The 24,220-nt window shown below is 38.7% G+C and overlaps 1 long non-coding RNA gene across 14 annotated transcripts in view; it reads right to left on the bottom strand.

Annotated features, from left to right (window-relative positions):
- Nucleotides 1–701: 701 nt before the first annotated feature.
- Nucleotides 702–24,220, bottom strand: part of LOC309634102 — a 149,717-nt gene continuing 126,198 nt past the window's right edge. For 13 of the 14 annotated variants that reach the window (XR_014247843.1, XR_014247844.1, XR_014247845.1 and 10 more), the window contains one exon: nt 12,414–22,248. This is a non-coding gene — a long non-coding RNA (uncharacterized lncRNA). Of the gene's footprint in view, nt 1,782–12,413; nt 22,249–24,220 lie in introns of those variants that run through there. The other variant, XR_014247842.1, reaches the window with a different exon arrangement.

Here is a 24,220-nt window from a genome sequence, read left to right as displayed (position 1 = left end):
TCTCCACATTCTGTTCCAAATCAATTCAAATTCATATTCTTTTGGCCTGCCTCTCCCTCTAAGCAAAATATCAGGGCCACTGCTTTGGATCTGAGAGCAGGGACAATGACCCATTTCTCTTAGAGTACCATTCCTGCTCTAATGAGGAAGGCAATGGGAAGGGGCGGTAGCCTCTGGTCCTCTCAGCTTTCTTCTCCCAGTGTGAAATATTCTCTCTATGAGCAAACTGTGGTGAGGGTAATTGGCCCCAGTATTATCAGCCCTCTTTGCCTGGGATAGAACCAGTGGGGCCACAAAAGGAGCTGGATGGAAGAAGGGAGCCCCTGACCTCATGATCACACTTGTCTAAAAATTAGCCTTTGCAGCAGGTGGCTAGGGGAGGGTGAGAAATGTTGGCAGCCTGTTGATCCCAGAGAGATATTCTAGTGCTTGACTGGTAGCTTGGTAGAGAGGGAGCCCTCTCTGAAGTGGAGTTTCCATTGTGCTGAACCATGGGGGAGGGGCAAGGGAGGGACTAGATCCTGACTCAAGTGACATAGGTGCTCACTGTTCTGTCCAAGTTTTATTAGAGTTTCTTAAATAAATGTTTCCTCAATTTCTGTATTTCCTTGGGCATTTTACAGAGATTTTTAAATAGTTTTTAAAATACTGTATTTTTAAAGTATTTAAAAAATACTGTTTAAAGTATTTTTAAATACTGTTTTTTAAAATAATTTTGACCAATTAAGGTTGTTTTTTTGGGGAGTGAGTTTGCAGAACTCTTCATATTGCCATTCCAGAAGTCATCTCTCTCCAATTATCTTTAAATGACACTTAACTGATTAGGGTAAAGGAAATAAATTAGTGTAAATACAAAGAGTTAGAACAAACCTGAAGTCTAACTAATTTGTATATTAGTAGTAATTATTATTTACAGATAGATTATTTGTAGCTCATTAACTGCAAACTTGCTTCATTTGTGTTGTAACCCATTAATCAAAAAAATATGTTGAGTGATGATACTCTAATGTGGTTTGACTTTTTAAATAAATTCCAAGATTTGGATATCAAATTCCAGTGGAGCATTAAATAAGCACTTTAGAGGATTGAAGAATTAGTGATTATATACATCTTCTATAATGCAAATACTTTAGTATCTTAAATGTCAGTGTGCTTATCTACCTTGAGTCTGGGTAGGTTGTAATATGTCTGCTCTACACCATATCTCATGTTTGCCGAACTGGCACAGTAAGAAATTATTTTATCTTATAGAACACATAATCTCTGATTTAATTAGCCAAGAAATATTTATAGAGTATCTACTACCTCAAAAGTCACTGTGCTACAAGATACAGCAAACTCCACAAATGTAGTCTAAGATACCTGTCTCCAAGAAGCTAATTACTGAGTTGGTAAGGTAGTCTCTAAACACAAGAAAAAATAATTTCTAACTCAAGATAGCAGAGTTCAATGACAGATGAGTGGTACTGAGGGATTCAGAGGACAGTCAGGCCCTTTAGAGTTAAAGTCATATAGTTTAGTTAAAACAGTGGCTTAAAACAATAGCATTTTTTCCCTCTTCCTCATAAATCTTCAACTTGGGCAAGACTCCTGGGAAAGGCTTGTCTCTCCTCCATGCAGTGTTAGCTGGGGAGTAGCTGGTGGGTAATGATGATTAGCAGAGGGCTGGAGGATTTGCTTCCAAGATGGTGCCCTCATGTGACTAGTGAGATGGTGCTGGCTTTTCAAGGTGCTGAGATGGTGCTGAGAGCCAGAGATCTTGGTTTCTCTCCTGGAAAGTTCTAAAGAGGGAGCAAGGAAAATGAGGACTTAAAGAGGTCATTGGAATCACCTGCATTAGAATCCAAGAATATTAGAATTTGGGGGAAAGAAATCAAATTGCAAACAGATGAGGAAATAGCAGAATTGAAGCAGGTTCATCTCTAGTCCAGAATGTAAACGCTAAAAGGCTACAGAGAGATTGGTTGGTAACCAGAGAGACAGTTCAATCAAATAAAGGTTTTCATTTAAGCTAAGAGAGATCATTTATCATAGAAAGCTGAAGAGAAAGAAAAACATTCAGTATGTAGCCTGCATTAGACTGGGTTTCTAATAGTACCGCATTTGAATACTACCTAAGGAATTTCTTGTACTCTTTTGGGGTCTTGACTTGTTTAGATGCTTCTGTGCCTCCAAGAAAAGAGAGTCAGATTTTTACAGCAGTCCATCTTTAAATAACCTGAATCCAGTACTTCCAGAAGAGAGTAAGTGGTTCTCTATTCCTCTCTCCTTGGAGCATAGTTCCCTTTGGAGATTAAGAGAAGGCTGAGTACTTCTTGGCCTCAAGCAAAATAGAATATGGCTGAAGGAACAACCCAAAGTATAACACTGAGTGGAAATTTGCATTGAAATTGCAATAGTGTTCTCCAAAGAGCGATGTGACTTTATTCATAATCACTTATTGGGTAGTCATGGCTACCTGAGACTGGAAAGCCCATAGAGGACCCTGATGATAATTTGCCTATTCACTGGCAAGAGGTCTCATTGCTAGGAGAGACGGCTAGAAGGCAGCTTAAGCGACCTACAATTGGAAACCACCACTTCTAAGAGCAACTGCTGCTGCTGAGAGTTCCAGCTACAGAAGGCTCCAGGGTATACTATTCAGTGGGAACCAACTTCAACTGCTGACAGTAGGCATTGATGGGAACAGGCTCAATTGGGCTTTTCCTAAGGACACCACTAATTTGGCTGGTGCTGTCAATAGATACTGCTGTGAGCCACTGAGAGAAAACTCTCCAGGGAGCTGAATTTAGATTCAAAAATTGGGAGCATTCTTTGCAGGCCAGTAGTAAGCATTGGCCTTAACATTGGTAGGAAGAGCAGATGATATGGTTGAAAGAGCGTGAGCCTTGGAGCCTATTAGAGTTGGGTTTGTATCCTTGCTCTGATACCTACTTTTGTGTCCATTGATGATTTGTTTCAGTTTCCTTGTCACCAACATTTAGAAAAATCATGTCAGGATGTTATAGAGAGGGCTGAATGAGATGAGATAATACAGGCGATACCACTGGTGCATGGTATGTGCTCAGATTGTGATAGCCAGCAGTGTTCTTTCCTATCTGAACCCCATGTGAAATGGAAAGCATGAAACTCTAAGGCACCCGGCCAGTTATTGAATCCTTGAATTATAACTTGTTTCTTGTATTCCTATGGAAATAATCTAGAAGAGTGTTGTTTGGGAAATTTGTTAAATAAAGTATGAGAAGCAGGCCCTGTGCTTGTGAGAGCTAGCACTCTATTATAAGGAGGTGGACTTGGGATTGATCCTAGAAATTTCATGTGCTATAGAAGCCAGCATACCCATTCTATTTTTCTTTCTTTCTTTCTTTCTTTCTTTCTTTCTTTCTTTCTTTCTTTCTTTCTTTCTTTCTTTCTTTCTTTCTTTCTTTCTTTCTTTCTTTCCTTTCTTTCTTCCTTTCCTTTCCTTTCCTTTCCTTTCCTTTCCTTTCCTTTCCTCTCCTTTCCTCTCCTTTCCTCTCCTTTCCTCTCCTTTCCTTCCTTCCTTCCTTTCTTTCTTTCTTTCTTTCTTTCTTTCTTTCTTTCTCTCTCTCTCTCCCTCCCTCCCTCCCTCTCTCCCTCTCTCTTTCTCACTCCCTCCCTCTTTCTCACTCCCTCCCTCCCTCCCTCTCTCCCTCTCTCTCTTTCTCCCTCCCTCCCTTCCTTCCTCTCCCTCCCTTCTTCTCTCTTTCTTTTTCTCTTGCTCCCTCCCTCCCTCCCTCCCTCCCTCCCTTCCTCTCTTCCTCACTTCCTCCCTCCCTTCCTGTCCCTCCCTTCCTCTCTTTCTCTTTCTTTCTCTCTCTTGTTCCCTCCCTCCCTTCCTCCCTCCCTTCCTTCCTTCCTCTCTCTTTCTCACTCCCTCCCTCCCTTCCTCTCTCTCTCTCTCTCTCTTGCTCTCTCCCTCTCTCTCTCTTGCTCTCTCCCTCTCTCTCTCCCTCCCTTCCTCCCTCCCCCCCTTTCTTTCTTTCTTGCTGCGTTCGGTCTTTGCTGCTGTGCATGGTCTTTCTCTAGTTGCGGTGAGCAGGGGTCACAGTTTATTGTGGTGCACAGGCCTCCCACTGCGGTGGCCTCTCTTTGTGGCACAGCATGGGTTCTAGGCACGTGAGCTTCAGCAGTTGCAGCATGCAGGCTCTGTAGTTGTGGTGCATGGGCTTACTTGCTCCGTGGCATGTGGGATCTTCCCAAACCAGGGCTCAAATCCATGTCCCCTGCATTGGCAGGCAGATTCTTAACCAGTGCTCCACCATGGAAGTCCTCTATGTATTTCTAATGATGACTTCAGCTGTTGAAAGAATTATAGTCACAAAGGATTTTGTTTCTGGAAAATGTTTTCAACATAAGTCCCCGTCAACTCATGTATAAAAGATGCAGGCCAAATTTCTCCTTTAAAAATCTACTGCTTGGTTAATTTCCCCTTGCCCAAGTTGTGTAATAGCTAGATGATTTGGGTATCACTTTACAGTTCAAAATCTGAGCCTTGCAAAGATGCTTCTTGATTTGATGTTCTAGGTGGCTGAGAGAAATGGACATTAAGTGATAGCTTGTGGCTTCCTTCAACTGGGTGGAGAATGTCAATATGCACCTGAAATTTGACTCATATTTTTCTGATTATAGATACAAATCATGTGACAGTGGCAAGTAACTCATTCTTACACATATCCAATGCTCAATTAAGTCAGGGCTCAAAGCTGATTGGTGCCTCTGTGACTGGCATTTCAGAGGTGTATTAGTTTCAGTCCTATATTGCCTTTCTCTTTTAACTCCAGCCTCAAAGGAATTTAAACAATTTGGCTGGTGGGTAAAGGGAAAGTAATCACTCACTTTATATATAATTATTTACATATTCGGAACCCCCAAAATGTGGCAGTTTTTCACAACTCGAATTTTGCACATAATTCATTTTCTAAAGATAAAATGACACATTTCAAAAAATATTGCAAAAATTATGGATGTGGGCATTTGAAACATCGTTATATAATAAATATCCATAAAGTTCCTACAAGTACTGCTATTTTTGGTGTAGCATCAAATCACTGATCCACCAAGGCACAGTTTTGAACATTACGAAATATTTTCATCGAGTGCTTGGTACAGATAAAAATACTTTACAATTAAAATGTTTTTCACATATACTGCATTGTTAATACACTTGAGCTCAGTGAATTAGATTCAGATATTTGTTTTGCAAATATTTATTGAGTCCATTTTGTGCCAAGCCTTGAACTGGCACTGAATTTTAAAAGGTCTCATTATATCTGGATGTACAAACAATAAATTTTAGACACATACAAAAATAAAATAATTACAGTGTTATACATATTATAAAAGAAACAGTGTGTAGGGGTGGTGAATTTTATGAGGTTTTAGACTGAACAGTCAAGGAACGACTCCCTAGGATTTAGGTGAAGTGACATTTAAGGTGAGTATGCTGTGTAATATCACAATTACTAAGCATCTCACCTGAGGCCAGGTGGGATGGGATACTGGCATTTGCAAACTTGCTAATACTTGAGAGATAAAGTCCAGTGGTAACTATAAGGGCTGTGGAGTTGGCAGCCTCAACCAAACCAACCACTTATTCAGGGCATAATGTGCAACTCAAGAGGCCTCTCTCACGGACTTAAAGAGATCCTGCACTACCACAGGCAGAAGGCAGATTGGGCTGAAAATCAGGCCCAGGACCTGATTGTGAAAAATTACAGAGAAGCCCTAATATGTAGCCCACCAAATCTCATATGCTAAAGTCAAGGCATGGGATACTGGGGCATAGAATGGGGACATCTAGATGGAAGAATTGAGTACTCTGAGTCCTCAGAATCCCTTGAACCGTCTGGGCCTTCAGAAGTGGTCCATTATTCCTTGCCTAAAAATACAAAGGCTTCCCTTGAGGCAGACGCCTTGCAAGTTGGAAACATTTATTTCTCAAGATTTGTCCCCACCTCCTTCATGACATCTACGTCAATAACCAGGATCAACTCCCCAAATTGCCCAACTATAAAATAATGTTGTGAAGGATAAAAGAAAACATATATAGGTTTTAGTTTTATATTGCTGCTGTAACCAGTTACCACACATTTTAAAAATTAAATAAAACAATTTACTGTTTTACATTTCTGTAGATCAGAAGTCTGGCAGAGCCTCAGGGGTTAAAATCAAGTTGTCAGCAGGGCTGCAGTCCTTTTAGAGGCTAGAGGGTAGGATCCATTTCCTTGCCTTTTCTAGCTTTTAGAAGCCACCCACATTCCTTGACCCAGGGCCCCCTTCCTCCTTCTTCAAAACCAGCAACGGCAGGTTAAGTCCTTCTCACTTCACATCACTCTGATCTTCTCTTACACTTCCATCTTCTACTTCTTGGACCCTTATTATATTGGGCCCACATAACCCATATAATCTAGGATGATCTCCCTATTTTGCAGTTGGATGATCAGCAACCTGAATTCCGTCTGTAACCTTAATTCCCCTTTGCCATATAATGTAGCAAATTCACAGATTCCAGAGGTTAGGCTGTGGACATTACTAGAAGGTCATTATTCTGCTAACCACAATATGTAGAGGTGCTAAGATAAGTTTCATGTACATAGGAAATGCTCAATAAATGTTTGCTGTTATTTTCTGCCTCTGTTCCTGGGCTTCTGCTTGCAGGTGGAAAAAATCACAACCATGAAAACGAGAGGCATCTCAAACCCAATGTGCTCCCCTGCCATCAGTGATATTTCTCCTTCTACTTACTTCTCTGATGTTCCCAAGCTACCATTTTCCCTCAGCCCTTTCCCCAGTCTCAGTGTCCTTACTACCAGCAGATGTGACTTTGTAACCTACTTCAACAAAAACTGAAGCCATCTGGCTTGAACTATACCATCCTGTGGTGTTCCCACCTCCAAGTTTACCTACCGCTGCTCCCATTCTTGGATCTTTCCCTATTGTCTTGGAGGATTAGTGGTACTCATGGTCAACTCTTCCGACCCATACACTTGGCCTCCCATCAGCGTGAGGACATTGCTCCATCCTCTCTTTCTCTACTTTTTATTTAAAATTTTACTGAAGTATAGTTGGTATACAATGTTGTGTTCATTTCTGCTGTACAGCAAAGTGACTCAGTTATACATATACATATATATATATATATATTCTTTTTCATATTCTTTTCCATTATGGCTTATTATAAGATATTGAATATACTTCCCTGTGCCATACAGTAGGACCCTGTTGTTTACCCATCCTATATGTAATAGTTTGTATCTGCTAATCCCAAACTCCTAATCCTTCCCTCCTCCACCCCCCCCTCCCCCTGGCAACCACAAGTCTGTTCTCTATGAGTCTGTTTTTGTTTCATAGATATGTTGATTCATGTCATATTTTAGATCCCACATGTAAGCATATCATATGGTATTTGTCTTTCTCTTTCTGACTTACCTCACTTAGTATGATAATCTCTGTCCATCCATGCTGCTGGAAATGGCATTATTTCATTCTTTTTAATGGCTGAGTAATAGTTCATCATATATATATATATATATATATATATATATATACACACACACACACACACGCACACATACACACGCACACACACCCCACGTTTTCTTTATCCATTCATCTGTTGATGGACATTTAGGCTGTTTCCATGTCTTGGCTATTGTAGGTAGTGCTGCTATGAACATAGGGGTACATATATCTTTTTGAATTGTAGTTTTGTCTGTGTACATGCCCAGGAGTGAGATTGCTGGATCATGTGGCAACTCTATGTTTAGTCTTTTCAGGAATCTCCATACTGTTCTCCATAGTGGCTGCACCAATTTACATTCCCACCAACAGTGTAAGAGGGTTCCTATTCCTCCACACTCTCTCCAGCATTTATTAATTGCAGACTTTTTTAATGATGGCCATTCTGACCAGTGTGAGGTGGTACCTCACTGTAGTTTTGATTTGCATTTCTCTAATAATTAGCAATGATGTCTTCTCTCTACTTTTTCTCTGTACTTTACTGTTGAATATTACCTTCTCCTTGAGTTGCTGTCTATAATTTCTTGCTTTCCACAACAGGCTTCTCTGGCACTATTTTCTCCCAGTTCTATTTCTACCTCTCTCTCATCACTTCTTGATCCCCTTCAAAGTCTCCTTTTCCTCCACCTACCCCTTAATCTATGGGATATCCCATATCTTGTCTTTGGTCCTTACTGCTCTTATTTCGTTGTCATTTTTTCTCCATCTGATAAATGGTGCTCACTTTGTTCATCTTTCTAAGACTCAGCATCTTCAGGAAGCCTTTCTTTGACCTCTCCTCAATGCCTTTCCTCTGAGTTTCCATAGCACTCATGAGTACCTGCACCTTAGAATTTATATAATATAATGTTGAAATTGTATCTTTGCTGGTCTGTCTTCCCTAATGTACTATAAGCTCCACCTGGATAGAATATTTCAGTCATCTTTCTTTCTCTGGTACCAACTACAGAGGCTGGCACACAATTAACCTCAATATAAATTTGGTGAGGTTTTGAAAATAAAAATAGAAAAATAATGGTGAATTTATAAGGTCCTGGACTTAATCTTTCTTGTCTACTAGATCTAGCTTCTGCTTAAAGATGTATGTTCTGTTATATTGAACATCCTCTATAAAGTAAAATAACATTTTCTAACAAATATTACTAGTGTCATTCTACTTTGAGTATATACTTAAAGCAAAAGAAACTTTGTTAGGCTAGTTAGAGTATAAACAATTTGATGTAAAGTAAATTCCAATAGTGGTTCTGATTTCTGTATCTAAAGTGCTTCCATTGCTTGCTCAACACATTTTTGGAACCCCATTTATGGAAACAGTCTCATATTTGCACAGTGTTTATGTGGATCTGAATGGCCACAATATGGGTTTTTGTAATGGACGGCTGATTAAATGCTCTGGAAGTCCAGAAATAAGGTCAGATTTGCACAATACTTACTTGTATACAGCCTCCATTCAATAGGTTGTTTCATTGACAATGAAATTTGGTAACATAGTTCTTAAATTTCCTATTCATGTCAGGAGATCATGGAGGAGTAGACAGCTTTTTAAAATTTCTGACCCTCCTCTTAGCTCTGCTGTAAAATTATTAAGGTCTCCTGGGATGGTTGCTCTGTTTGACTTGTAAGGGGCATATGTTTTATTGGTGGATGAAGTGATGTATCATTATGCCGAGTGTAATTTTCCAAAGTTCTTTGGCATCACAGATGTTACACAAACAAGAGAAGGCACTTGGAATAAATAGCAACATACAAGTGCAGCTTCCTTTGGAGCTTTTCAAATCTGGGAAATACTGAGTCAGGAAAAATAAGAGTTCAGTAGAATCAGTTTCTGGTTCAACCTATTTACTGGGTCATCCTTTTCTAATCAAGCCATATTGAGCAATCCATCTACACAATACTGGATGGCTTCAGAGAATAGTGGAAACATATTTGGGTCACCGTGGAGTAACTCATGTTTTTTTACTTAGTATCGCAGGGTGGAAATTGTCCCCGCTTTGTCAGTACAGGAAGCACTCAATAAATATTTGATGAAATAAATCCAGGTCAGACTGTGTCCCCAGTGCTAGGATAAAAAGTTAAATAAGACACATTCCACCCTGGAGGAGGTCATAGTTTGGCAGAAAAATCAAAGAAGCTAACAAAAGGGGATAATAAAATATGATAGAAGCAAAGTGCTATGGAAGTGTAGTAAAGGGTAAGATTAATTGTTAGGTGGAATCAGAAAAGGTGACATCCTTCAAGCGCCAGTAGGCAGAGAAGCCAGGGGATAAGGGAGAGAAGAAAGGATGTTTCAGGAAGCATCTATGAGGTCTCAATGAGTGAGAGCATGGAGTATATTCGTGGAACTCTATGTAGTTTGGGCTAAACAAAGATGGTGAAGGGTGAGGGGTGGGAATAAATTAGGTCTCGAACAGCAGGTTGAGGTTGGGTTGTGAAAAGCATCATAAATCATGCGAAGGAGCTTGCATTTCATTTTCCCCACTGAAAACCTCAATTTTTAAAGATTTATGTTGCCTGTACAACTAGGTTTTCCAAAATCTGTTCCTGGGAGTGCTAGTTTTACAGAGTGTTAATAGGTGTTAAACCAAAACTCCTATTCAGCTTTTAGTTGAAGGTGGAAAGGTAATTGTCTGGAGCAGACAGTATGGAGCCCACTTGAGAGAAAATTTCCTGAAATGTGTACAGTCTATGAATGTCTTAAACCAAATTAGACTGCATAGCTAGACCCTATAGTTCTGTCTCTTCCTCGAATGGATTTTACCATTCTGCCCTTCAGTAAAATGAGACTGGCCTGCACTGAGAATTGTAATAGGAAATTATTTGATGTGACATTTATGTGTGCTTCCTCTGAATAGCTGGTTTGTCTTTATCTCAAAGGCAATATGAGTGTTGTAATTGATTGTGTGTCCTTTTTTGTCATAAACACTAGGAGGCCTAGAGCCAAGTTTGTGGTTCACCTCCAAAGGAGGGTCCTCAGGGCATGCATTCTTGGGTAATGACTGAACCCAGGATTCTGTTTGACTTCCTGCATTCATATTCCTTTTGCTAAAACGCCTTCATCTACTTATTTGATCATTTTGCAAGCATTTTGCAACCTCTCTCTGATCTTTGCGGGGGAAAAAGCTGAGAAGAAAGAGAGTAAACATATATCACTTATCACAGTACCTGACGTACAGTACATATGAAATGAGATCTTTTTTCTTTTATTACGATTTTTTATCAGTCTCACCTACTCCACTGCACCATCCTCCATGTTGACAGAAATGGAAAGGTAGCATATATGACAGAAATGACTTTCAAATGCTATTTCCATGATCTCAAGTCCTTTAAGCACAAAATTAAATGGACAAATATGAGGTGAACAATTACCAACTGCAAGTCCCTAAGCCTTGTGCTGAAAAAGAGACAAGTCAGTAAGTCAAAGAGATGGTAAATGGAGCTTCTAATCTGATAAGGGAGTTACGATAGCACTATGGGCCCTGGGATCCTCATCTGTAAAATGGGAATAATAATACAGCCTAACTTATGGAATCATTGTAAGGATTCTGCCTTTATATCAGTAAAGTGGCAAGAATAATGCCTGGCACATAAGTACTCAGTTAATATTTATTATTGCTGTAAATTATATTTCATGTGGGCACCCCCAGAATGTACAGTCATTAAGGGATCTAAAAATTCAAACAAGGGGGAAATCACTTCTAGCTGACGTCATCCTGGAAGGCTTCCCAGAGGAGGTGAGATTTGAACAAGACCTTAAAGGATGGAGATAATTCAACTAGGCAGAGAGGAGTAAGGGGAGTTGATCCCTTGGGGAACAACCCCCCCCCCCCAAAAAAAGGTAGAGAGGAAGGATATATCCCGCCAGGAAGAGACCTCAGGAGAGCAGAGGACTCATGAAGGGGGTTCATGGGTGGCAGGGCTGGCATAGGCCCCTGTCCTATTGTATCCTCGTTGTCCACAGAGTCAGCACTAATGCCCTGCCTCGCGATGGGCTCCTCCCCAACTATTCCCCCGAAAGAAAATCCATGCTGTTCTCTGAGAGACACTTGGAGCATCCTTCTGAATCCTTTATCTACCTCGTAGCCAGTAGGAAAATTACTTCAGGGTGTGATAATTCTAGGGAGCTCCAGAGACCCTGTCCATTCTCCCTGTAAATTCCTACACATGGACTTAAAAAACGGTGATTCTATTTTGGGCAGTAGAGTGCTTAGGAAGAAAAGTGCAGGAAATGTGAAATGAGAAGGTGGCATAATTCCCATCTGTGCAGACACCGAAAGGCCTTTATTACAGAACTTGAGAGAGAAACTCGGTGAGTTCCCGCACTGATGGCTGGAGGGGCTCCAGCGTGGAGGCTGCAGAAGGCCACAGCCGAAATGGCTGCAATGATTTGAGAGACAAGGGTTCAAGGCTCCGTTCCCACATTGATCTGCTTAAAGAGAAGAAAACGTGTTTTTAAAGATGTCCCTTAGTCTGGGATTTCTAGAGCCCTTAAGATTTGGAAGGGAGGGAAAAAACCCTCTCAGCTCAAAGATGTTAATTTCGATAATTAAGCACAATCCTTACACCAAGAGGAAAAAAACCAATTTTAAACTGCAGCAGTGAACTGTGAATCAACAAAGTATACGGAAGGTTTGACTGATGTGTGCATGCCAATAAGCTTATGCCTATCGGTGACAGAAGCCTTAAAAGCAGAAGGATGAAGATAGCAAGCAAAGAGTGAAATTCCAATTATAGCTATTTATTTATACCCTGACTCATGCTAAAATTATTTGAGCTTGCCGAAATTCAAGTGGCGAAGTCAAACTATCCAAATTAACACCTGCTGACACCATTGAGTATCACATTTAAAGCAAATGCTAAACTCTGTATGGGAGAGATTTTCCTTTTTTTTTTTTTTTTTTTTAAATTTTCCTTTCTGCCACGAAACACTGCTCTGAGTGGGCAAAAGAGCATCAGTCAAGCTGGAAATTCATTTGAGTCAAACCTACACTCCCCATTTCTGTCAGTGCCACAGAGAAACATGTTTCACAAAGGGAACTTTTCTAAATTAAAATTTTTATTAAAATATGAGAGACAGATACATGCACAAATCATAAACATACAGCTGGATGAAAACTCCACAGCCAGCACCCAGATCAAGAAGTAGACACTACTGGGGTCCCAGAAGCCCCTTCTATCAGTTACCCTGTACATTTGAGAGTAACTATTCTCATGATTTCTAACACCATATATAACTTTTACCTGCTTTTGGAGCTTATATAAATGGAATTATACATCATTTATTTTTGGCTTCCTTCACTCAACATTACGTTTGTGAAATTCATTCACAATATTCAGTCAGTCAGTCTCACTGTTGTATAGGATTTATTTATTTAAAATGCCATGATTTACTTACCCATTCTATGGTTACGAGACATTTGGGTTATTTACAGTTTGGGATTAATCCAGAAAATGCTGCTTTGAACATTCTTGTACATGTCTTGCATATGTTGGGATTATACCCAAGAGTGAAATTTTTACTGGGTATATTTTTGAGCGCTTGCTATTGACTGGAAACGATGAAAGTAGGCTAGGCACTGGAATAAAGTCATAGAAAAACCTAGCCCTTGCTTGCAAGGACCTCAAGACCTAATCAAGGACAGAGATGGGCCAGCAAATACTCTTAGTTGTTTGTAGGGGTCATGTGTGAGAGAGCCTTGGACTGAATGGGGGGGACAAGGGAGGTGAGAAGGAGGGAGGGAGAGGCAGAAAAGGTTTCTCTCTGTAGAGATGACACTCAAATTGAGTTCTGAAAGACAAGGAGGCATTGACGGGGGGACCAAGCGGAGAAGGCAAGGGAACAACCTGTGGAAAAGCAGAGGCAAGTGAGAAAGCAGGTCAAGTCCAAATACAGTGTGTTAGAGCAAGAGCGGAAGGTGGGAAGTCTGTGGTGACAGTGAGGGCTAACTAGGTAAGTTGGGGGCATATCACGAAGGACCCGGCTAGCCATCCAAGGAATACATATATTATCCTGAATGTGATGGGAAGCCACAGAAGATTCGAGGGCCATGGAGTGATAAGATCAGTTCATTCAGGTGGCTCTGCGAAGGCAGGACTGGAGAGGAAGAACCAAGGAGTTGGAAAGGGACCAGAGAGCGTGCTTTATCTGGAAAGGGGAAAAGAAATATGGTATCTTAGCAGATGGAAACTTGGTGATTCTTTGAAGAAGGTCTGCCGGTGGCCCAATATCGTGGCCAAATGGAACAGGCTTCTAATGGAATACAGAGTGTATGTCGGGGGGCGGGGGGCAGGAATGTGTGGATGTGTGTGGGTTCCATGTTTCAATGTGTAGAAACCACACACAGTAATTCATGCAGAAGGCTGTGGGGGCCAGCAGGCCACCTGCTGACATCCAGGCTGGTGCAGGCGAGGAGTCCTCTGCTGGATCGCAGAAAGGCAAAGCATATGTGTGAGGAGTTCCAGCCAAAAAGCCAATGCACTACAACTTGGGTCTGGAACAGTGGAGCCAGGATCTCATCACTCCCCATCCGCTCCGGAGACTAAGATGGAATGTTGAGTGGAAACCAGCCAGTTCTAATCCCACCCAGCTCCCTGCTAGACTCCTGAGAGGATTCTAGAAAAGTTTCCAAGCCTTTGTTTTCAGGATTCAAATCATAAATTCAGTAGTAATATTTGTATGCAAACTTACCTAATGTGGTGGCCTGGTTGGAGCCCAGAAACTTGGCATTAGGACTCAGTATGGACATTTGACAGAGCAGAGAGGTGTGTAAAATATGATGGAAAGATGCTGATTACTTTATTAAGTTCAATTTTATATTTAAAAAATAAATTTCCTACTTGTTCTTCTAAGAATAAAATTGGTAATATATTAGAAAGTATGAAAAAGTCATAAAAGTAGAAAACATTTGCTCCATGTTTCACTGGCTGAAGAAAACTGCTATTAGGAGAGAGTTTTCAGTCCTTCCTCCTTTTTTCCTTTATTTATATCCTTTATTCTTTTAATTTATACATAGTTGTAATCTTTTTTTGCCATAATCGGTATTATATCAGTAAAAATTTTTATGAACAAAACATTGTATCTTATTTTTGTTAAAAAAAAATAAAATTTCATTGCAAAATTTATAAGCAATATTTTGCAAAAAAGAAAACTAACCATAAGTTCCAACCACCCAGAGATAATCATTACCAATTCTTAGTACAACTCTTCCTTGGCATTTTATGTGTTCTGATCTATAATTTAACAAAATTATAATATTTCACCTATTTTTCATTTTTTATTATTACCTATATATTATTAATATTTTTGCTAACTATATTCCATTGTATAGCACCATATTTTATTAGTTTCTATTTGGGGATATTTAAGTTGTTCCCAATTTTTTCATAATATAAACAATGTTACACTTGTTCAATTTTTTAAAAAATATATTTCTATATGGATTTTCTGAGCAAAAAAAAAAAGAATTAAGACTTTGATTACATATTACCAACTTTCTGTCTAGAAGCTACGTACCAACTTATGCTACCAATGGCAAAGTTATGCCCATTTCTCCACAATTTCACCAACACTGGGTATTATCAATCTTTTTTTTCTTAAGCTAATTTTTATCAGATGAGTGAAAAGGAAATTTTATTATTTCCTTTAATACTAATAAGGTTAAATATTTGTGTTTGTGGTACATTTTTATTTCTTTTGTAAACCACCTGTTCAAACATAATTTTTAAACTGGCATAGTTCTATCATGTGGATATAGCATTATTTATCTAAGCATTTTCTATCGAAAAGGGAAAGACAAATATATGTGTAAGGAGTTCAAGCCAAAAAGCAAATGCATTTCTACATGTGTCTGAAACAATATGCCAAGATCTTAGTGCCCTCTGTCCCTTCTGGAGACTTGCAGATTTCCACATATATCTATATAATGCTGGAATGAATATCTTCGAATATATAGGCTTTTTAACTTCAATTTTATATTGGAGTATAGTTGATTTACAATGTTGTTAGTTTCAGGTGTATAGCAAAGTGATTCAGTTATATGTATACATATATCCATTCTTTTTCAGATTCTTTTTCCATATAGGTTATTACAGAATATTGAGTAGAGTTCCCGGTGCTATAAAGTAGGTCCTAGTTGACTATCTATTTTATATATAGTAGTGTGTATATGTTAATCCCAAACTGCTAATTTATCCCTCCCACCCACGTTTTCCCTTTGGTAACCATAAGTTTGTTTTGAAGTCTGTGAATCTGTTTCTGTTTTATAAATAAGTTCATTTGTATTATTTTTTTTTAGATTTCACATGTAAGTGATATCATATGATATTTGTCTTTCCCTGTCTGACTTAGTTCACTTAGTATGATCATCTCTAAGTCCATCCATGTTGCTACAAATGGCATTATTTCTTTCTTTTTATGGCTGAGTAATATTCCATTGTGTATATGTACAACATCTTCTTTATCCATTCCTCTGTCGATGGACATTTAGGTTGCTTCCATGTCTTTGCTTTTGTAAATAGTGCTGCAATGAACATTGGGGTGCATGTACCTTTTCAAATTATGGTTTTCTCCAGATATATGCCCAGGAGTGGGATTGCTGGATCATAGGTAGTTTTATTTTTAGTATTTTAAGGAACCTCCATACTGTTCTCCATAGTGACTGTACCAATTTACATTCCCACCAACAGTGTAGGAGGGTCCCCATTTCTCCACACCTTCTCCAGCATTTATTGTTTGTAGATTTTTTGAGGATGGCCATTCTGACCCATGTGAGGTGATATCTCACTGTAGTTTTGATTTGCGTTTCTCTAATAATTAGTGATGTTGAGCATCTCTTCATGTACTTTTTGGCCATCTGTATGTCTTCTTTGGAGAAATATCTATTTAGTTCATATGCCCATTTTTTTGATTGGTTGTGTTTTTTTTTTTGATATAGAGCTGCGTGAGCTGTTTTTGTATTTTGGAGATTAATCCCTTGTCAGTCGCCTTGTTTGCAAATATTTTCTCCCATTGTGTGGGTTGTCTTTTCATTTTGTTTATGGCTTAAAAGCTTTTAAGTTCAATCAGGTCTCATTGGTTTATTTTTGTTTTTATTTTGATTACTCTAAGAGGTGGATCCAAAAAGATACTGCTGTGATTTATATCAAAGAGCGTTCTGCCTATGTTTTCCTCTAAGCACCTTATAGCAGCTGGCCTTACATCTAGGTCTTTAATCCATTTTGAAGTTATTTTTGTGTATGTTGTTAGAGATGTTCTAATTTCATTGTCTTACATGTAACTGTCCAGTTTTCCCAGCACCATTTATTGAAGAGACTGTCTTTTCTCTATTGTATAGTCTTGCCTCCTTTGTTGTAGATTAATTGACCATAGGTGTGTGGGTTTATTTCTGGCCTTTCTGTCCTGTTCCATTGATCTATATTTCTGTTTTTGTGCTAGTACCATATTGTTTTGATGACTGTAGCTTGGTAGTATAGCCTGAAATCAGGGAATCTGATTCCTCCAGCTCCGTTTTTCTATCTCAGGATTGCTTTAGCAATTTGGGGTCTTCTGTGTTCCCATGCAAATTTAAAAATTTTTTGTTCTAGTTCTGTGAAAAATGCCCTTGGTAATTTGATAAGGATTGCATTGAATCTGTAGATTGCCTTGGTGAGTATAGTCATTTTGACAATATTGAGTCTTCCAACCCAAGAACATTGGTATATCTTTCCATCTGTTTGTGTCATCTTCGATTTCTTTCATCAGCATCTTACAGTTTTCAGAGTACAGGTCTTTTGTCTTCTTAAGTAGGTTTATTCTTAGGTATTTTATACTTTTTGATGCCATAGTAAATGGGATTGTTTCCTTAATTTCTCTTTCTGACCATTAGTGTATAGAAATGCAACAGATTTCTGTGAATTTTGTATCCTGCAACTTTACCAAATCATTGATTAGCTCTAGTAGTTTTCTGGTAGCATCTTTAGGATTCTCTATGTATATTATCATGTTATCTGCAAACAGTGACAGTTTTATTTCTTCTTTTCCAGTTTGTATTCCTTTTCTTTCTTTTTCTTCTCTGATTGCATGGCTAGGACTTCCAAAACTATGTTGAATAATTAATAGTGGTGAGAGTGGACATCCTTGTCTTGTTCCTGATCTTAGAGGAAATGCTTTCAGTTTTTCACCATTGAGAATGTTAGCTGGGGGTTTGTCATATATGGCCTTTATCAAATTGAGGTAGGTTCCCTCTGTGCCCACTTTCTGGAGAATTTTAATCATAAATGGGTGTTGAATTTTGTCAAAAGCTTTTTCTGTATCTATTGAGATGATCATATTGTTTTTATTCTTCTATTTGTTGATGCAGTGTATCACACTGATTGATTTGTGGATATTGAAAAATCCTTGCATCCCTGGGATAAATCCCACTTGATCATGGTGTATGATCCTTTTAATGTATTGTTGGATTTGGTTTGGCAGTATTTTGTTGAGGATTTTTGTGGCTATGTTCTTCAGTGATATTGGCCTGCAATTTTCTTTTTTCGTGTATGTGGCTTTTTGTGTTTGGGTATTTAGGATAAATTCCTAGAAGTGGTGCTATTAGTTCAAAAAGTATGGCTATTGTAACTATTCTAATTACACTCAGTATTACTTTAATGTAGAGTTAGCCTTTATTATAAGAGTTAAACAACCACTAATCTGAAAACAGATGTCCATAAAGGTAAAGTAGACTAAATTTCTTATATTGGTGGGTTAAGGTTTCTTTTGTATTTAATATGATATACCAAGTAAGACAGAAAGCATGTCTTGCCAAACACTCTGAAATTTGGAACATTCATTAGTCTCATCAAACACACACCCAGGATTCTGAAGGTATGAGGAAGAATGATGTGCCCTCTGGTTCTAGTCATATGTACACTGGAGAAGACAGAAATGGGAAAAGATTTCGGAGGTCAGAGATACTTGTACTAACTCCTTTGCCTTGTTCTTTTGGGATCATCTTCTGGCACCATTTAGCATGGATTCTTAGTTATGGATCCAACCTCTCCATTTTTTTTTTTAGGGGTAATCTCACTAAAATACAGCAGAGAACAATGTGTATGAGCATACGAATGTATATATGTGTTTATGTATTATGTGCTAAGGAAAGAGGGCTTTAAACATACTTGATGACCTGAGAAGCTTTTTAAAATGCACATTCCTAAACAACATCCAAAGCACCGGGGGTAAAACCATAATACTGTAGTTTAATGTGCTTCTCAAGTGATTCTGATGATAAGTGAGAATTGTCTTCTGGTCTCTATTTCACTGATATCCTCTATTATTCTAATGATTGTTCCTTTGCATGTTATCTGTCTTTTCTCTCTACTTGCTTTTCAACTAGAGTTTGTTTTTCTTCAGTGTTCCAGCCTTCACAGGATTAGCAGTGGATTTCTATATTGTGCAAGACTCAGTGTGGTTCTTCAGTCTGAGGTTTCATGGCTTTTCTTAGTTCTGAAAAATTCATAGCCATTTTCACTTAAAATATTGCCCCTTCCCCATTTTCTCCTTCTGAAATTCCCATTAGACCCAAATTGAAACTTCTAATTTAATCCTCCATTTCTCCTAACCTCTCTTTTGGGTTTCATATCTCTTTATCTCCCTCTGGGTAATTTCCTCAGGTACATCTTTCATATCATCAATTGTCTCTATAACTGTCCCAATCTGCTCTTAAATTGGTCATTGTGTTTAATTTTATTCACAACTTTTCATTTTGAATCGTTCTATTGGGTTGTGTTTCATATCTGCCTGTTCTTTTTTAATGCCCTGGTTTTCTTTATGAGGGTTTTTATTTCTCCCTTTATCTCTTCAATGATTGTAAATATACTTAATTTACAGATAGCTTTTGATCATTATATCTCAAGTTCTTGTGGTGCTGTTCCTTCCACATGTATCTGCTGACTCTCCCATGTTGTGAACCACTTTCTTATTTAATCTGTACTTTTTAATTGTGAGCATATTTTCGGCTAGGTTATATTTCCCTGTGGAATCCCTGTATGTACTGTAAGATTTAGTGGTAACCATTCAGAGAAGTCTTACATTTGATTTTTCTGAGGATTCTAGGAGTTTCACTGGACTGAAATATTTCCAGTATCTACATAAACATCTCCATCTGGGATTCCTATACTATGAAAATAGTCTAAAATTTGGATTCTACACCTGTGCATAACATAGATTTTTAAATGGCCATTTATTGTGCAGAACTTTTTCCCACCCAGATATCTAATCAGTGAGAATTTTGCCAGTTGCGTTTGTAGTAACTGAACGATGTTTCATAGTCCCCTGATATGGTGGGAGCAGCTCTTCCTCGGTCCTAGCTTTATGCATGAATTTCAGTTCCGACTCCTCACCTTTCACAGGCCCAAAGGCAAGTCTTTTGTTCTAGATATGTGTTTAAAAACCACAACCCCTAGCTGTTAGGTCATATAGCCATGTCTGATATCCTCTGTTTTGTTCTGGCGTCAGCTCAGGCACTTACCATATCGGTTATGAGATTCTTCTTTATTTTTGGCCTGTAAGAATTTCCTTTCTCTCTGTCTCCCTCCTTTTCTTCCTTGGCAATGTATATAAAATAGTTTTGTTATATTTTATCCAGCATTTCTATGTGCATGTAGTACACAGAAGGATGTCAATATGCTAAGTAGTTGAAACTAGAAACCTGCATTAGTCAGGTTTGGAGACCACCAGCAAGTGCAGTAGAGAATATGTGATCTTTGAAACTGGAACCAGAGTTTGAACTGTTTACTACTTTCTACTTGAGTAAGCTCTGCTAAGTCACATAATCTCGCTAAGCTTTATTTTTATCATCAGGAAAATATGGATAATACTATTACTAGTTTTCCTTATATGTTCTTCCTTATTGCTCTAAATTCCTTCCTTTATAAATTCAAGCCATTTCCCCATCCTCCATTCCTACAAAGGTTGGAGCAGATTGCAAGTTTCTTGGAGGCAAGAACCATAGACTATTCAATATTTTCTCTTGCAAAGCAAATAATGAAATAGTAGTTGAAGGACCTTGTTAATTTTCTTCTATTAATGTACTTTTCCGTACCGACCGACTGAGAAAAACTGGTTAAAAGAAGACAGACCTGGGATTGGAAGAAATGAATTTCATTTCTCAAGAAGTTTCCAAGGGTGAAGTGCGGGGTGGACTACATTTCTGTGGAGTTTCACTCCTTAGAGCTCTCCTCCTTCTCTCCCTAGCGTGCATGGGAGTGAAAACGTATATTGGTTTAGAGGTTCTGCTTGGATAAATGTTTCAGAGCCAATAAATCTGTCACAGTAGCTCTCAGGCTGAGCCAAGGTGAACAGCCACACAGTGATTTCTCCAGAGCCTCGGGTATCAGGCAGCACAAGCAGGGAGGTCCCTGGATTCCTGCTCACCCTACGCCCAGGAGCAGAGACATCACCCCCCAGGAATATGAGGAGCTTTCCCCAAATGCTATATTTACCATATGGTAAAATTCCTTGTCAAACAGCAGGGCAATGAGATGTAGAACACAATTAGAGAAAAAAACAGTAGCACATAAAAATAACCAGTTGGCTCAGTGATTCTGGTGGTTGCTAGACTCCAGGTGAAAATCAGTAATCATTACAGAAGGCAACGTGGTGGTGTTGCTCAACAAGTTTAGTGTACACGTCCTTTGTTTCAGCTACTCACTTCTGGAAATATATGCCATAGACACACTCACACAAAAGTATGAGGCTGTCCATGGCAGTTTAATTTTTAATTTTTAGCAGTTTATTTCTCATAATGAAAAAAGTGGAAGAGAATAAAAATTCTCATCAATTGGGAGCTGATAAGCTCCATCACACAATGGAGTGTTCTGTAGGTACTAAAATTACGCAGTAGATCTCTATATACGCAAATGGAAAGGTGTCCGAGATATACTGTTTGTTTATAGTGACTGAGAGGGTGAACTTTGGAGCCAGTCTACCTGAGCTCAAATGCCTGTGTGACACTAGGCAAATAGCTTCCCAGCTCTGTGCCTCAGTTTGCTCACGTATAAAATGAGGATAACAGTAATATTTAAGCCATAGGGTTATTGTAAGCACCAAAATAAGTTCATATATAAAGTGCTTATAACAACATCAGACTCACAGTGAAGTACTAAACTATTATTATGTTAGCTATTATGACTAGTAATAATAGTAGCTAAAAATAACTAATGCTAACTGCTTATGTCTGGGGCTTATACTTGTGGAGTTTGAGGTGAAAGACTAGACTTTTCCATTTTCATTTTATACCATTTGGATTAGTTACAGTGAACATAGTACTTTTATTAAAAAGAATAATTAAAATCATTATTCAAAAGTATACTGGATAAGAAGACACTTGTTTTGAAAGTTTGACATGTAACAGGGACTTAACCGAAATCACAATTACTGACAGCTGTATATTTAATACATTAGAAACTGATTAATGTAAGCAATCCCTTACATTTAATCCCTTGTATCTGTAATGCATTTTACACTTAGCAAAATGTTTTCACATTCATGAGCTGATTTAATCCAACTAACTGGTTTATTAATAAGTTCACTTAATCCCTGTGAAGTGAATTTTCATATTTATTATTCCAAATAAAGAAGTGAAGAGAGGGACTTCCTTGGCGGTCCAGTGGTTAAGACACTGTGCTTCCATTACAGGGAGCGTGGGTTCCATCCTTGGTCGGGAAACTAAGATCCCGGAAAGATCCTGCATGCTGTGCGGGCAAAAAATAGAGCGAGAGGAAGTGAGAGAGAGTGGTTATTGTTTTTTTTTGGGTTTTTCCCTGCTCATGGCAAAGCTGGACAGGCTACGAAATTGAAGCTTAGAGTATTCAGGGCTTGCTTAAGCTCAGACAGCTTCTGAGTAATAGAATGGATGAAAAACCAGGTTTCCCAAGGCAAAGGTCTTTCTGCAAAACCATGGTTACCCTGTAAACTGGGCCACTAACATGATGACAAAATAGATTTATAATTCTACCCTACACATAAACACTATCAAGTATCTAGTTTGGTAAAAAGGTGGGTTTTTAGTGGGTCAGCAGGCAAGAACAGCCAAAAAGTCAGTTCTCTAAGTTTATAAACAAAGCTTATAACTGCCCCAGGAAAAATATGACCTGTCTTAATGGCAACTGACACAATAGAACTGACACAATAGAACGTACAGTTGGCTCCTATCCAAAACACCCTTGGGTAGGATAATGCTAATAAGATATGACCCTAAGGTGAGATGATGAACTAGTGAAATTGGTGGAGCCAAGAGTGTAATTAAAGATAGTTGCTTTGGGATGTAGTTGAGGTCACTATAACAACAATGAACATATTTAAAACAATAAGCCAAATAGCCTGATAACTACATCATCTTTGGCAAGTCGCTTTTCTCTCTGGTTTTCTCACCTCTAAAAGTGAGGAAGTTGGACTAGATGTCCTCTAAGGCCATCTGTTAATCCATTCATTCAACAAATAGGAACTGAGTGATTTTTTTTTTTTTTTTTTAGTTCCAAGCACTGATGATACTAGTTGGGTAAAGATGGATGAGGTCGCCTCTCTCAAGGAGTGGTGGGCATTAGACAGCCAATAAGCAAACAAGTAAGAAAAATATTAGAGAGTAATAAGTGTTGTTATCCATAGAATTAAAATAGGCTGATGGTAGAGAAAATGACTGAATAAGTACTCTAGGTGGGTACCCTGGGAAGGATTCTCTGAGGAGGTGACTTTTTAGATAAGATGAGAATATTGAATGTGCCCTGTGAGAATGAGAGAGAAGCTCATTCTAGGCAGAGGAAGAGCTGGTTCAAAGACTCTAGGGAAGGAATGAGCCTGGTGTTGTGAGGAATGAAAGGAAGGGTTGGTAGACAAGAGCCAGAACATGCATGGTTCTGTAAATCATAAAGACTTGGAGGATTTTAAGCAGTGGCGTGATCTGATTTATGCTTCTAAAAGTTTACTGTGGTTGCTATGTGCGAGCTTGGAAGCAGGGATCCCAGGTAAGAAGCTACTGCAGTAGCCTAGAAGAAATATTATGATGTCTTTGTCTAAGGTAAGAGTCAAGAAAATGCAGAGAATTGGACAGATTCAAGGTATTTATGGGAGTAGAACCCATAGTGTTTGTTTGCAGATAAATAGCTTTTGTGGGTAAAGTGAAAGAAATGAATCAAGGGTAATTGTCAGATTTGGAGCTTGAGCAAGTAGCTGGATTTTGGTGCCATTTTCCAAAATGGGAAGAAAGAGGTATGTAAGGGGTAGTTAGGATGTTATCCAGACAGCAGTGACTCAAGAGTTCTGTATGGGTCATGCTAAGCACTAGATGTCTATTGAACATTTGTATGAAGATGTCAAGTAGGCAACTAGAGTCAGGAGTCCTGGGGATACAACACAGTTAAAGATAAATGTCTGGGAGTCATTAGCGTAAAAATATGGACTAGATGGAATCACCTCAAGAGACCTGGTAGACAGAAGAGAAGAGGTGAGTACAGGATCCTGAAGCACTCTTACATTAGAGGTCAGGTTGAGGAGGTGGACCTAACACAGGAGGAGAGAAAAGAGTGGCCAACGTGATAGAAGATAGCAACAATATTGGGAGAATGTGGTATCCAGGGAAACTTTAAGAAGCAGAAACCAATCCAGTGTATTAAATGCTGCTAGGAGTTCAAGTTACAATAATACCAGAAAAATCAAGTATTTGATTCC

The sequence above is a fragment of the Balaenoptera borealis genome (genome assembly GCF_965194805.1).
Source record: "Balaenoptera borealis genome assembly, chromosome: 8".
Taxonomy (NCBI): Eukaryota; Metazoa; Chordata; class Mammalia; order Artiodactyla; family Balaenopteridae; genus Balaenoptera; species Balaenoptera borealis.
This window is presented reverse-complemented; position numbering and strand designations above follow the sequence as displayed.